Below are 14,866 nucleotides of genomic sequence, written 5' to 3' on the forward strand. Positions count from 1 at the left end.
TGGCTAACTAGTTAGCGGTGAGAGCTAGTGCGGTTTTCATTGGGTGACGTCACTTGCTCTATGAACTGGAAGTAGTTGCTTTGCAAGGGCTTCGATGGTGAACGGAACAGTGCTTCGATGGTGAATGTTGTAGATGTGTGCAGAGGGTCCCTGGTTCGAATCCAGTAAGGGAGAGAAAGCAAATATTTTACATTGATGCTATTGACGTGAATTACTACTTTCATTGATAACATTATAGGAAAGATGTTGTCCTACCAATCAATGTCGGATAGGATAACATAGTAATTAACATTGCATAGGTTTGAATTTGATGTTTTATTGGTTTTTACTATAAATGTAAAATAATTTGTCATCTGTTGAGGTACCGTTATGAGGAAAATTAGTGGTAGAGCATGATAGATATTGTAGAGGGTTTAAAAAGTAAGTAAGTTAATTGGGTGATGAGATAGGTTGACTTGATGTTGAATGGGATTGTTCAATAGAAGTAATTATTTATATTTAGGAGAATGAGAATATGTTATTAGGTAGTATTGCTTTGTGGAGACGATTTACTAATGAAGAACATGTCTAGATAGTTGAATAAGGAACAATATTTGATAATTGATCCTTTTATTATGTCATTATATAGTTTGTTTAAACAGCGGTGAATTATGAAGATGGTTCATTACTTCAGATAACGATAATTTGTTTATAGTACGTTGAACGATGGGAGATAGTTGTTGCTGTTGGCCTAATGGATTAAGTAGACATCTTTTTGTGGGTTTTGAAGTTATTAAGCAATAGGTTTATATTGTAATAACATCAATGCAACAGTTTGCGATGATTGAATTACTAAAAAGGGGTTATAGGTTTATAGTGGAAGGTGTAGTTAACATAATGAAACGTGTTATTATCTAGTGTCTTCTAAGTGGGTGTTTTTTTTTTCCAGGATTGATGGAAGTCTCCTATAATATTATGTTAGGGGTAAAGTAGGACACAACGTATCAAACAATTTTTAAATCGATGCTGGGGATAAGATACCCGTCTTCAAGAGAGCGAGAGTTGCACCCCTTCTCAAAACACCAACACTCGATCCCTCTGATGTCAACAACTACAGACCAGTATCCCTTCTTTCTTTTCTCTCCAAAACTATTGAGCGTGCCGTCTTTAGCCAACTCTCTTGCTATCTCTCTCAGAATGACCTTCTTGATCCAAACCAGTCAGGTTTCAAGACTGGTCATTCAACTGAGACTGCTCTTCTCTGTGTCACGGAGGCTCTCCGCACTGCTAAAGCTAACTCTCTCTCCTCTGCTCTTGTCCTTCTAGACCTGTCTGCTGCCTTTGATACTGTGAACCATCAGATCCTCCTCTCCACCCTCTCCGAGCTGGGCATCTCCGGCGCGGCTCACTCTTGGATTGCGTCCTACCTGACCGGTCGCTCCTACCAAGTGGCGTGGCGAGAAGCTGTCTCCGCACCACGTGCTCTCACCACTGGTGTCCCCCAGGGCTCAGTTCTAGGCCCTCTCCTATTCTCCCTATACACCAAGTCACTTGGCTCTGTCATATCCTCACATGGCCTCTCCTATCATTGCTACGCTGACGACACACAACTAATCTTCTCCTTTCCCCCTTCTGATAACCAGGTGGCAAATGGCATCTCTGCATGTCTGGCAGACATATCAGTATGGATGACGGATCACCACCTCAAGCTGAACCTTGGCAAGACGGAGCTGCTCTTCCTCCCGGGGAAGGACTGCCTGTTCCATGATCTCGCCATCACGGTTGACAACTCCGTTGTGTCCTCCTCCCAGAGTGCGAAGAGCCTTGGCGTGACCCTGGACAACACCCTGTCGTTCTCCGCTAACATCAAGGCGGTGACCCGAACCTGTAGGTTCATGCTCTACAACATTCGGAGAGTACGACCCTGCCTTACACAGGAAGCGGCACAGGTCCTAATCCAGGCACTTGTCATCTCCCGTCTGGATTACTGCAACTCGCTGTTGGCTGGGCTCCCTGCCTGTGCCATTAAACCCCTACAACTCATCCAGAATGCCGCAGCCCGTCTGGTGTTCAACCTTCCCAAGTTCTCTCACGTCACCCCGCTCCTCCGCACACTCCACTGGCTTCCAGTTGAAGCTCGCATCTGCTACAAGACCATGGTGCTTGCCTACGGAGCTGTGAGGGGAACGGCACCTCCGTACCTTCAGGCTCTGATCAGTCCCTACACCCAAACGAGGGCATTGCGTTCATCCACCTCTGGCCTGCTGGCTCCCCTACCTCTGCGGAAGCATAGTTCCCGCTCAGCCCAGTCAAAACTGTTCGCTGCTCTGGCACCCCAATGGTGGAACAAGCTCCCTCACGACGCCAGGACAGCGGAGTCACTCACCACCCTCCGGAGACATTTGAAACCCCACCTCTTTAAGGAATACCTGGGATAGGATAAAGTAATCCTTCTACCCCCCCCTTACCCCAACCCAAACCCCAACCCCAAAAAAAAAAAAAAAAAAAAAAAAAACATTGTGAAGTGGTGATCCCACTGGCTATTTGGTGAATGCACCTATTTGTAAGTTGCTCTGGATAAGAGCGTCTGCTAAATGACGTAAATGTAAAAAATATCTAGTCTTACTTAAGAGGAGTGTGTGATTGTATTGGAAAATGTATAAAATTTGACATTTAGAGGGAAGTTAGGAACAATTAGGGGTAACTGATATTTCTTAAGTTGTTGATAATGTAAACGATAATGGTTTATTTGATATGGGATACGGAGCAGATGTAGGGGTTCAATAATCATGGTGAGATTTAAAGAGGATATGATCTGAAGGGTAATCAATTCAACATAATCATTGTAAACTCAGAGGAATTTTGAGTGGTTTTAATTTTGTGAAAGGTATTATATAGTCATAGTTTTATGGAGTAGTTATGAGGAGTGAGATTGATACAAATGATTATTGATGAGATAGGACTGGGGATATATGTATCATGTTTTGTGTGTAATTACTTTCTTTGGATTGTTGATTATATGTTAACGACATGTATACTTTCTCTTCCAGGAACATGGGGATTTCTTTATATCTCATTGGGATGTTTAAAAAGTCTGTAGGCTAGGGTGGAACTAGTTAGTAAAATTAAATAGTCTTATTTTTAGGTTGTAATAGGGAGCTACCAAATTAAATAAGTCCTGGCCATGTTTGTTTCATTTGTTTTCCAAATGGGTTTTTCAAATAAACACACAACATACCTAGTCTGATGTTATAAAGGGTTGTTATTTTGAGAGTTAGGAGTTTCAATTTTATGAAGTTTTTATTTTTGACTGAGTTTTGGGTATACATGATTTCTTATGAGAGTAAATGGAGGATTTAATGTACACTTGGGGTACATAACATTTATTAGATGTTTTGAATGTGGTAATGATTAGTATACTATCAATTCGTTGAATGATTTCAATGACCTCTGAACTCTGTTCTGACTTGCTGGTGTGATCTGATCATCCACACTAGTATTCATAGAAACAAGGGCTGAGGAATTTAAGATAGTTCATTTTACTGAGTTGGGGGTAATTTATTATAACTGAATATTGTGTAGTGGTTTATAATTTGATTTTGATATATATGGTTTGGGCTATATAATAACAAGGGAGAGAGAGTGCTATCCTGAATGAGGGATACCTGTTGATAGTTAAGTGTACTAATCTTGGATTACTTTACGGGATAGAAGTACATTTAGGTATTATCAAAGGTTGTCTTTTTAATTTCATTTTTATTATGATTTAATTAACAATGTTGGTGTTTTGTTTTTGAAAGCATGAATCACGTTGTGACTCATGTGTTCCAAAAAGGGGGTAGTATTGATGGTATGAAGATTTATTGGTATATGTGCATATCATAGTAAGAATTTGAGCAGTAGTAAGTAATGTATGGGTTAGATTAAATGTTTTAGGGGAAAATGTATTTGTGGTAAGGAAGAATGTAGAGGAGGTTTTTCTATGACATTAGAGACTATAACAAGCTGCAAGAATGTGCACTTCCTAATCTAAAAGGCTTATCAGGAATGATAAGAAGACAGGATGAAGTAGCATGCTGTGTCTCAACTAACAATGTTATGAAGATTTTTCTTTAGAAAAGGTGAAGGCTTCTCTGACAGACCTACCAGGAGAATCTGGACATTTTTTGCAACTTGGAGACTATGTGGTGGTAAAGGATTAATGAAGTCATTGATGGACAACACCCAAGTGGGAAGGTTAGTAATAGGTGTTGATGGCTACCTTGATGGAGGGGCAAGTAAGAGAGAGAGATTCCTAGATCTATATGTAACATTGTAGGACTTTTCTAACACAAAGGAGGAAGGTGGCACTGCTTCGGCGGAGCATTGTTTTGTTTTATTTGTGTGTTTTTGGAAGCAGGGAATATTGGTACGGTGATAGAAGGACACAACAACAGAGAGATGGTGATAAATGGAGAAGGACTCTGCATGATCATAGAACTAGTGAAGGAAGAAAGTTAATGCAGCATCACACAGTCTACACCAGAGGTATGGATAGAGGGGAGATTGAACAGGTATCATGTCAACCAATGCAACGGATTGCTACGAGGAAATTGACGATTAGAGATGAGGATACTGTTGATGACAATTATCAGGTGATAGAGGACGATGTTTGAGGAATGACAATGATGAGATGTGGGTTATGGCTGATACCTCAGTGGAGGAACAGAGCTATAGACCTACAATAATTTCAAGATTTTCAGATTTTCAGGAATCAAATGGTTGTCATTCCATTCGGTTATATGTATTTAAAGGGTTTATCTAATAATAAGGGAAATATATTAGGAATTGGTATTAGGAATAATTGTTAAAGCATAATAATTTGTCATATGGTGAATGTTTATAGGGATTTATTGGTTTAGAAATGAAAGCAATTAAACTGTTGTGTTTTTTGTCTTCTAGTGAGGTAAATACAGATGGTATCGTGATGCATAATAAGGGATAATTTGGTATAGAATGGTGTGTACCTATAAATAAGTAAAAGTAACAAACTATGAACCGGCTGAAGATGAATATCAGAGGCGTTGAAGACGTTTTTGTAAAATACAATTTCTACATGCAACTGGTCTACAACAACCAATCGAAGGTATCAAAGGATTTTCTCATGTTTTTATATCGAAGGAGTGGGAAAGGAGTCCACCATTGAGTGAGAATGGAGAAAGATCTGTTCAAATGCAACATTTCTCATGTTGTTGGTATAATGGTTGGCAAATGGACATAACATTGAAGTTGTGGAGTTGGTGGTAAATCGAATGGGACATTATAGTTGTGACATTATAATGGGCAAGTCATTTTGAAATATGAAGATGTATGAATAACATAATGAAGAGACGCCAGAAGATTTAAGTGCTGGGTGGAATAAAGGGGTTGCTTGTTAATAATAAAATTGGATTTATCTAAATTTGATAAGTTGGGTAGTAGGTATATACACTGATAAATTGATAGGATTAAGAATGCATTGAGATAATGATCTGTATTTATTTTCAGGAGGAGGAAAGTCATGATTGAAGTATGAATGTATGATAATATAAGTATACGTTCGGAAAGTTGTAATGGGTGATTAAGTTGGGGGTTTTAATTTTCAGTGATAAGGATAAAGTGGATAACAATTGGTATTTTTAAATTTGGTTGAGTTAAGTAATTGGTTGGTTATAATTTATAAGATTAATGAGTGATTTAAGTGAATTATTGGTATGTATTAGTAAAATTATTTTCAAAATGAAGGATAGTGATTGTTCAATTGAGAAATATTTTATATAGATATTAGGGGTTAAAACAGTGATACATTAGGGTAATGTCTTAAGATGCGTTTATATGATTTATTTTGAATACACATTGTTGACTCCTACTGTTTTAATATGGAAGTTAGGGTGAGGATTGTGGATGAAATAATGAAGATGTTGATTAATTTGGTTAAAGTATTAACATAATAGTAATGATATAGATTTTGAGTATTGGGTGATATTGATATGGATGTTTAGAGTGGTAAATATCTATGTTGATAGGAACGTAATTAATTGGTTATTATCATGGGGTTATGATATTTTCATATTATATGAATTTGGTTGAATTATTAAAGCAGGAATAGTTGAGGGATATGATGATTTAACAGGGAGTGATACTAGAGTGTTATAATGTGAATATGTTATATTTGAGGTATATTAGGAGGACAAAGTCGGAGTTGAATATTGTTTATTTTAACAATCATGAGGTTTTAAGAATTGGGTCTGAGATGTTAATCATTAGAATGGTTAATTGATAATCACATGGCATTGGATGATATTATATTAAGATTAGGATGATATGGTAATTTGAATGCAGTTAAAGGTTTTTTAGTGATAATTCCATAGGAACATGGATGGCAAGCATTCTAGGTCCTATAGTGGCCATAGTAATTATTGTAGCAATAGTTATGGGGTGTTGTTTAAAAAAAAATTGGGGATTGATTTTAGGATATGTAAAAATGATTATTAACATGCCATTTATTACAGTTAGAGATGTGTTAGTTAATGTTAATGCAAGGAGGGAGAGGACTAATTTTTCTTCTTTTCCAGCTTGTTTCAGTTCAGATTCCATTGATAATGTTGATTGAGGTATGGGACTGTTAAATTTGAATTGTATGCCATGGAATTAAGGGTTACAGGAATAAGATGAATATCAGTGGATCAGATAGCGCCCCAAGTGACCAGGAAAAGCTTGGGGTTCCTCTGACTGAACATAGATGAAGAAGACTGAAGTTATTTTTATTTTTGATATATTCATTTGAATATATTGTAATATCCATGTAATTTACAAAGTGTCATGGATCTTGGTATTGGTGGGGATGATGTCATGATGGTCACAATTTATTTCTATGTATGTTTTTTTTGATTGCGTGTATCAGAAAAAGGGGTTATTTTAAAAGGGGGGATAATGATCTATGTGGGATTTTTCCTTATATATATAAAAAATAAGGTTTTGACTACATAGATTACTAGCATGAATATATTGTAGTTAATTATGTGTTTATCTTTTACTCAGACTGAGTTTATAGAGGTTTGAGAGGTTTGATATCGCATAAGATAGATGACTGAGAATTTATACCTGTGTTGATTAAATATATGGAGAATCGAGTTGGATTCAGGTATAGAATGTAGAAGGGGATCAATTCTCAATTATCTAGCATAGTTTAGGATCTAGTCAGAGATGTGTGTACTACTGATGGGAGAATATTGTATTTTTATATAAAGTTATATGTGCAGTGTTGGGGTTAAGTCATGTCACTAACCACAAAAGAAAAGAAAAAAAGAGTGGATTGATATGATGTTTTTATGGTATAATGATGAGGAAGAGTTAAGAGATGAGTGGTTTGGGGCCATGAAGTCTACATTCCATTATGTCAAGGTAGATTAGTGATGTTTAGGAAACCATGAGTGATGTTTAGGATACTGACTTGGGGTAAAAAGTGATGAACATCAAAGACAGGGAGTGCCTATGATGGTTGCCAGATGTATGTGAAAGGCAGGAGAACCAAAGGCTATATAAGATAGAGAGTCTTCTTTGTCTAGTTAGTTCAACTGATGAAGGGCAAAGCCATGTCCGTTTGTTAGATGAACCCACGAGCTCGTGATTCAATAAATACTTGGTATGAAATCTCCACAGAATGTCTAAGTAAATTGTTGCATCCTTGATTCTTTGATACCTGAGAAACTCATCATTACAATACTGAACAAAAATATAAACGCAACATGTGACAATTTCAAAGATTTTACTGATTTACAGTTCATATAAGGAAATCAGTCAATTAAAATAAATTCATTAGGCCCTAATCTATGGATTTCACATGACTGGGAATACAGATATGCATCTCTAGGTCACAGATACCTTTAAAAAAATGTAGGGGAGTGGACCACCATTTGCTTCATGCGGCACAACACATCTCCTATGCATAGAGTTGATCAGGCTGTTGATTGTGACCTGTTGTCCCACTCCTCTTCAATGGCTGTGCGAAGTTGCTGGATATTGACAGGAACTGAAACACACTGTCGTACACATCGATTACATTTACATTTCAGTCATTTAGCAGACGCTCTTATCCAGAGCAACTTACAGTTAGTGAGTGCATATATTTTTTTTCATACTGGTACCCCGTGGGAATCAAACCCACAACCCTGGCGTTGCAAGCACCATGCTCTACCAACTGAGCTACAAAGGACTAGATCCAGCGCATCCCAAATATGCTCAATAGCTGACATGTCTGGTGAGTATGTAGGCCATGGAAGAACTGGGACATCAGCTTAACTGTTATTTCTTAACTGGAACTACTTGCTAGAAAGTTATTGTTAAAGTTCCAAGAACTTACTGGCAAAATGTTGCCAGTAAGTTCTTGTAACTTTAACAATAACTTTCTATCAAGTAGTTTCCAGTTAAAAAATTACAAATTCACAGGAACAAGTTGCCATTAAGGTAATGGAAAATGCAAAATAACCTCTTCACAGTGTGGCTCATTACTTCCACATTCTCTTACAAAGTTTGCAGAACAGTTTGTCAATGACAATGCTGTATTTGCATTGGCATAACCATCAAACACCTAAACTGCTACAACACTTCTACTGACGGTTAGCACAACTACATATAGTGTAATGCCTTCAACATTATCATGCTGAAACATTAGGTGATGGTGGGGGATGAATGGCACGACAATGGACCTCAGGATCTCTGTGCATTCAAATTGCCATCGATAAAATGAAATTGTGTGTGTTGTCCAAGGCTTATGCCTGCCCATACCATAACCCCACCGCCACCATGGGGCACTCTGTTCACAACGTTGACATCAGCAAGCCGCTCGCCCACACAACGCCATACACGTGGTCTGGGGTTGTGAGGCCGGTTGGACGTACTGCCAAATTCTCTAAATTGATGTTGGAGGCGGCTTATGGTAGAGAAATAAACATTAAATTCTCTGGTACCAGCTCTGGTGGACATTCCTGCAGTTAGCATAATTGGACAATTATTTACTAGATTCTGGGCAGCTTTTAGAAAAGTGCAGAAATGCATTTTTGCCTATAAATCTGTGGCCATATCTCTTTCACGCACACAGATCTGGTGATATAGCTGTACTATAGCAGGAATCCCAAGGGGGGTCACAGTACAAGATTATACACAATTATTTTACACTAACTGAAATCAGAATACAGCCGCATAATGTCATTTTATAGAAATAATGCCTTCAAGTTGTTGTATAGACGGGTTGGTTGTTTAGCAACAAAACCCCCGCATGTGCAACTAGGGCGCAAAACAGACAGGTTTGGCTTAGATTGTTGACAACATGTAAACTTTATTTAGTCTCCAATGTTTCTTGAAAACAAATACATTTGTACAATGAACACTTGTTGTATCTCAAATACATTGTTACAGTTGTTGGTTAGCTAGCTTGCAGATTTTTCCCATACAAGCATAGACGTGACATCAGTCAAAACACCTCAAAACAAGACATGGTATCACTAAAAAGATACAAAAAGATGAAACGAGACACCTAGGATTCCCCACATGGCAGCTTCTTGTCATTGTTGCTAGCTATCTGGCCATCCAGAATCACAACACCACACGGACTTCTGCCCCATTGAAGCATGCACATTGTTTTTGTGATGTTGTCAGCTAACCCGTCTATATATTAACTTTATTTTTACTGCAACTTTAGCCAAAGTTCAAATCCCAAGTTAGGCTGTGTCCCAAGTAATCAGCATACTGTCCATTAACACCTGCTTTTAGATGTAAAAATACACTACCTAGTTGTAGATTTACCTTATTTTCACCACAACTTGACAAAAACCTAGAGGGGACCAAGACACAATGTTCTAAGAACGTCCTAAAAACGTCCTTGGGGACGTCTCTGGAACAAACTGGGAACAAGACAAAATCTGCACCGGACCATGACAGTTTAAATTGAATGAATGCCAATTATGCCTTTCAAAGTAAAATATTCTAAGTTACATTTGACACCTTGGTTTTCACATGTACTCAAATGTTATCACATGTGCAGTGTCATGGTATCACATGTTGAAATTTTGCATCCCCATGTTGACACATTTATTTCATATTCATTTAACATGAGATCATGTTCTCACATGTGCTCACATGTTGTCATGTGTAGTTTTAAATTATCATATGTTGCTTCACATGTTGCTTCACATGTTGTCACGTGTTATCACATTAACTTCACATTAAATCATGTGTTCATATGTGAAATTCGTATGGTTTTTCCGTAAGGGTTATTTGGTAGCCTATGACTCACGGCTTCCCGCTGAGGTAGGCATCTTTACAGACAGTACTGTTAGTTAGACAGTCACAGAAAGGAGAATAAATTGTTTGTGGAGTATCTTTACCTTGATGACCTCAAGCTCATTTTAATTCACATTTTAGTGTGTAAAACAGTATACAGTGGGGAAAAAATGTATTTAGTCAGCCACCAATTGTGCAAGTTCTCCCACTTAAAAAGATGAGAGAGGCCTGTAATTTTCATCATAGGTACACGTCAACTATGACAGACAAAATGAGAAAAGAAAATCCAGAAAATCACATTGTAGGATTTTTAATGAATTTATTTGCAAATTATGGTGGAAAATAAGTATTTGGTCAATAACAAAAGTTTTTCAATACTTTGTTATATACCCTTTGTTGGCAATGACACAGGTCAAACATTTTCTGTAAGTCTTCACAAGGTTTTCACACACTGTTGCTGGTATTTTGGTCCATTTCTCCATGCAGATCTCCTCTAGAGCAGTGATGTTTTGGGGCTGTCGCTGGGCAACACGGACTTTCAACTCCCTCCAAAGATTTTCTATGGGGTTGAGATGTGGAGACTGGCTAGGCCACTCCAGGACCTTGAAATGCTTCTTACGAAGCCACTACTTCGTTGCCCGGGCGGTGTGTTTGGGATCATTGTCATGCTGAAAGACCCAGCCACGTTTAATCTTAAATGCCCTTGCTGATGGAAGGAGGTTTTCACTCAAAATCTCACGATACATGGCCCCATTCATTCTTTCCTTTACACGGATCAGTCGTCCTGGTCCCTTTGCAGAAAAACAGCCCCAAAGCATGATGTTTCCGACCCCATGCTTCACAGTAGGTATGGTGTTCTTTGGATGCAACTCAGCATTCTTTGTCCTCCAAACACGACGAGTTGAGTTTTTACCAAAAAGTTATATTTTGGTTTCATCTGACCATATGATATTCTCCCAATCCTCTTCTGGATCATCCAAATGCACTCTAGCAAACTTCAGACGGGCCTGGACATGTTCTGGCTTAAGCAGGGGGACACGTCTGGCACTGCAGGATTTGAGTCCCTGGCGGCATAGTGTGTTACTGATGGTAGGCTTTGTTACTTTGGTCCCAGCTCTCTGCAGGTCATTCACTAGGTCCCCCGTGTGGTTCTGGGATTTTTGCTCACCGTTCTTGTGATCATTTTGACCCCACAGGGTGAGATCTTGTGTGGAGCCCCAGATCGAGGGAGATTATCAGTGGTCTTGTATGTCTTCCATTTCCTAATAATTGCTCCCACAGTTGATTTCTTCAAACCAAGCTGCTTACCTATTGCAGATTCAGTCTTCCCAGCCTGGTGCAGGTCTACAATTTTGTTTCTGGTGTCCTTTGACAGCTCTTTGGTCTTGGCCATAGTGGAGTTTGGAGTGTGACTGTTTGAGGTTGTGGACAGGTGTCTTTTATACTGATAACAAGTTCAAACAGGTGCCATTAATACAGGTAACGAGTGGAGGACAGAGCAGCCTCTTAAAGAAGAAGTTACAGGTCTGTGAGAGCCAGAAATCTTGCTTGTTTGTAGGTGACCAAATACTTATTTTCCACCATAATTTGCAAATAAATTCATAAAAAATCATACAATGAGATTTTCTGGATTTTTTTCTTCTCAATTTGTCTGTCATAGTTGACGTGTACCTATGATGAAAATTACAGGCCTCTCTCATCTTTTTAAGTGGGAGAACTTGCACAATTGGTGGCTGACTAAATACTTTTTTCCCCACTGTATAATACTGATGATTAAACTGTTGCCATTTTATGATGTTATTGGGGAAACTATAACAAACTGTAAATACCTTCTATGGCATTCTGTGAAGGATGTGTATAATTTGTAATTTATGCCCCACAAATGTCAAATGCTACAAACAGTGAGTCAACTCATAATAGATCCAGTGAGTATTAGGGAAGTGTCATGAACCAAACAATGATAAATTGACATTATTAAAAATGCAGAATATCCCCACATGCTGCTATGCTATAAATCTCCAACTCACAATCACCTCCCACAAGACTAGAGGTGGGCTTGGCTGAGGGCAACTAAAGAGCTTATTGCACTCTATGATGTTATACTATACTACTATACTATATTGTACTATACCATACTATACTATCCTATGATACTGAGATGAATGTATTCAAAGCCCTTGAGTAGAGAGTAATGAGACATTAATAAAGCCATGTCTGGGCACCAACAGTGGTGAGAAGACTTGGCTTTCAGCTGGGTTTTGCCAATGTGAATCACATAAAGGGTTAAAGGGCCTCCCTGAAGGGTTACATTCCTGGAATACAACATTGGTGTTGATGTGCCATGACAGGGATGACTGTGTATACAGTCTGTCTATTGAATAATTATTCAACTGATGGAGCAAAATGTGTATAATTCCCATATCCATGGGTATTGGCAGTTCTTTTAAATTTAGCCCAAAAAAGCTATAAAAGCAAAAAAGAAACAAGATTCATAAAAACAAAAGCAAAAAATAAACAAGATTCATAAAAACAAAAGCAAAAAAACAAATCAACTGCAAGCCATATAATACTTCAGATATGCATTCCCATGTCTGGCAATGCTGTCAAAGATTTAGCCCTAAAACAATACCCCCTAAAACAATACCCAACTATACTGAACAAAAATATAAACGTAACATGCAACAATTTCAAAGATTGAGTTTTTCCCAACAAAAGGGCTTTATTTCCAGACAGAAATACTCCTCAGCACCCCCCTTCAGAGATCCCGCAGATGAAAAAGCCGGATGTGGAGGTCCAGGGCTGACGTTACACGTGGTCTGCGGTTGTGAGGCCGGTTGGATGCTCTGCCAAAATCTCTAAAACGACATTGGAGGCAGCTTATAGTAGAGAAATGAACATTAAATTCTCTGGCAACAGCTCTGGTGAACATTCCGGCAGTCAGCATGCTAATTGCACGCTCCGTCAAAACTTGAGACATCGGTGGCATTGTGTTGTGTGACAAAACTGCACATTTTAAAGTGGCCTTTTATTGTCCCCAGCACAAGGTGCACCTGTGTAATGGTCATGCTGATTAATCAGCTTCTTGATATGCCACACCTGTCAGGTGGATGGATTATATTGGCAAAGGAGAAATGCTTTGCCCCCCCATATACTGTATGCTGCAAAGCGTCTGCCTTTGACAATCGAGCCTGACATCAGACAAAAAGTATTGGTCTTGGAGCTGAAAAACGATTTTGGAACTTCATCCATTTCTATATCCTGACAGAGCCTACAGTAATATCTCCAAAATCAAATAAACGTCATCATTTATCATAGCAGCTAGTCTCCTCTTTTTTTTTTTTGATGGCATCAGGCATCAGTACATTCTAATATAACTGTAAGGGTCATATTTTAGGTGGGTAATCTAACACTGTTCTATATTACTCCTTCCAGTATCTTAAAGTGGAGGGGCCACATCCGTATTCTTCTTCTTTATCGCTTCCTATGAAAACAGCAGGGTGTAGATTATATGCAGTTCATCCACTGGTTATAGAATATATCGGAAGAATGGAACACACTAGAGAAGGGTTATAGAATGGAATGGAACAATGGAACACACTAGAGAAGTGTTATAGAATGGAATGGAAGAATGGAACACACTAAAGAGGGGTTAGAGAATGAAATGGAACAGTGGAACACACTAGAGAAGGGTTACAGAATGATATGGACCACACTGATGCCTCAGTTCCAGAGACAGAGGTCCTCAAGGTTAGGGCATCCCTCCATCTTTGGGTCTCGTTAGTAAGTTACATATAAAGGCCAGGAATAAAAAAAACTCCATCTTTGTCCCTTTCAAAGTCACTATATGAAGGCCAGTGACAGGACAAACCCCTCCATCTTTGGGTGTATTTTGTAGAACATACACTATATATACAAAAGTATGTGGACACCCCTTCAAATTAGTGGATTTGGCTATTTCAGCCACACGCGTTGCTGACAGGTGTATAACATAGAGCACACATCCATGCAATCTCCATAGACAAATATATAATGGCCTTACTGAAGTGCTCAGTGACTTTCAACGTGGCAATAGAATATTCAATAGAACTTTCAATAGAATGCCACCTTTCCAATAAGTCAGTTCGTCCAATTTCTGCCCTGCTAGAGCTGCCCCAGTCAGCTGTACAGTCGTGGTCAAAAGTTTTGAGAATGACACAACTACTAATTTTCACAAAGTTTGCTGCCTCAGTTTTGATGATGGCAATTTGCATATACTCCAGAATGTCATTAAGAGTGATCAGATGAATTGCAATTAATTGCAAAGTCCCTCTTTGCCATGAAATAGAACTTAATCCCCAAAAAACATTTCCACTGCATTTCAGCCCTGCCACAAAAACTGCCATCATGTCAGTGATTCTCTCGTTAACACAGGTGAGAGTGTTGACAAGGACAAGGCTGGAGATCACTCTGTCATGCTGATTGGGTTAGAATAACAGACTGGAAGCTTTAAAAGGAGGGTGGTGCTTGAAATCATTGTTCTTCCTCTGTTAACCATGGTAACCTGCAAGGAAACACGTGCCGTCATCATTGCTTTGCACAAAAAGGGCTT

Source organism: Coregonus lavaretus (genome assembly GCF_964263955.1).
Source record: "Coregonus lavaretus genome assembly, chromosome: 5".
NCBI classification, from domain to species: Eukaryota; Metazoa; Chordata; class Actinopteri; order Salmoniformes; family Salmonidae; genus Coregonus; species Coregonus lavaretus.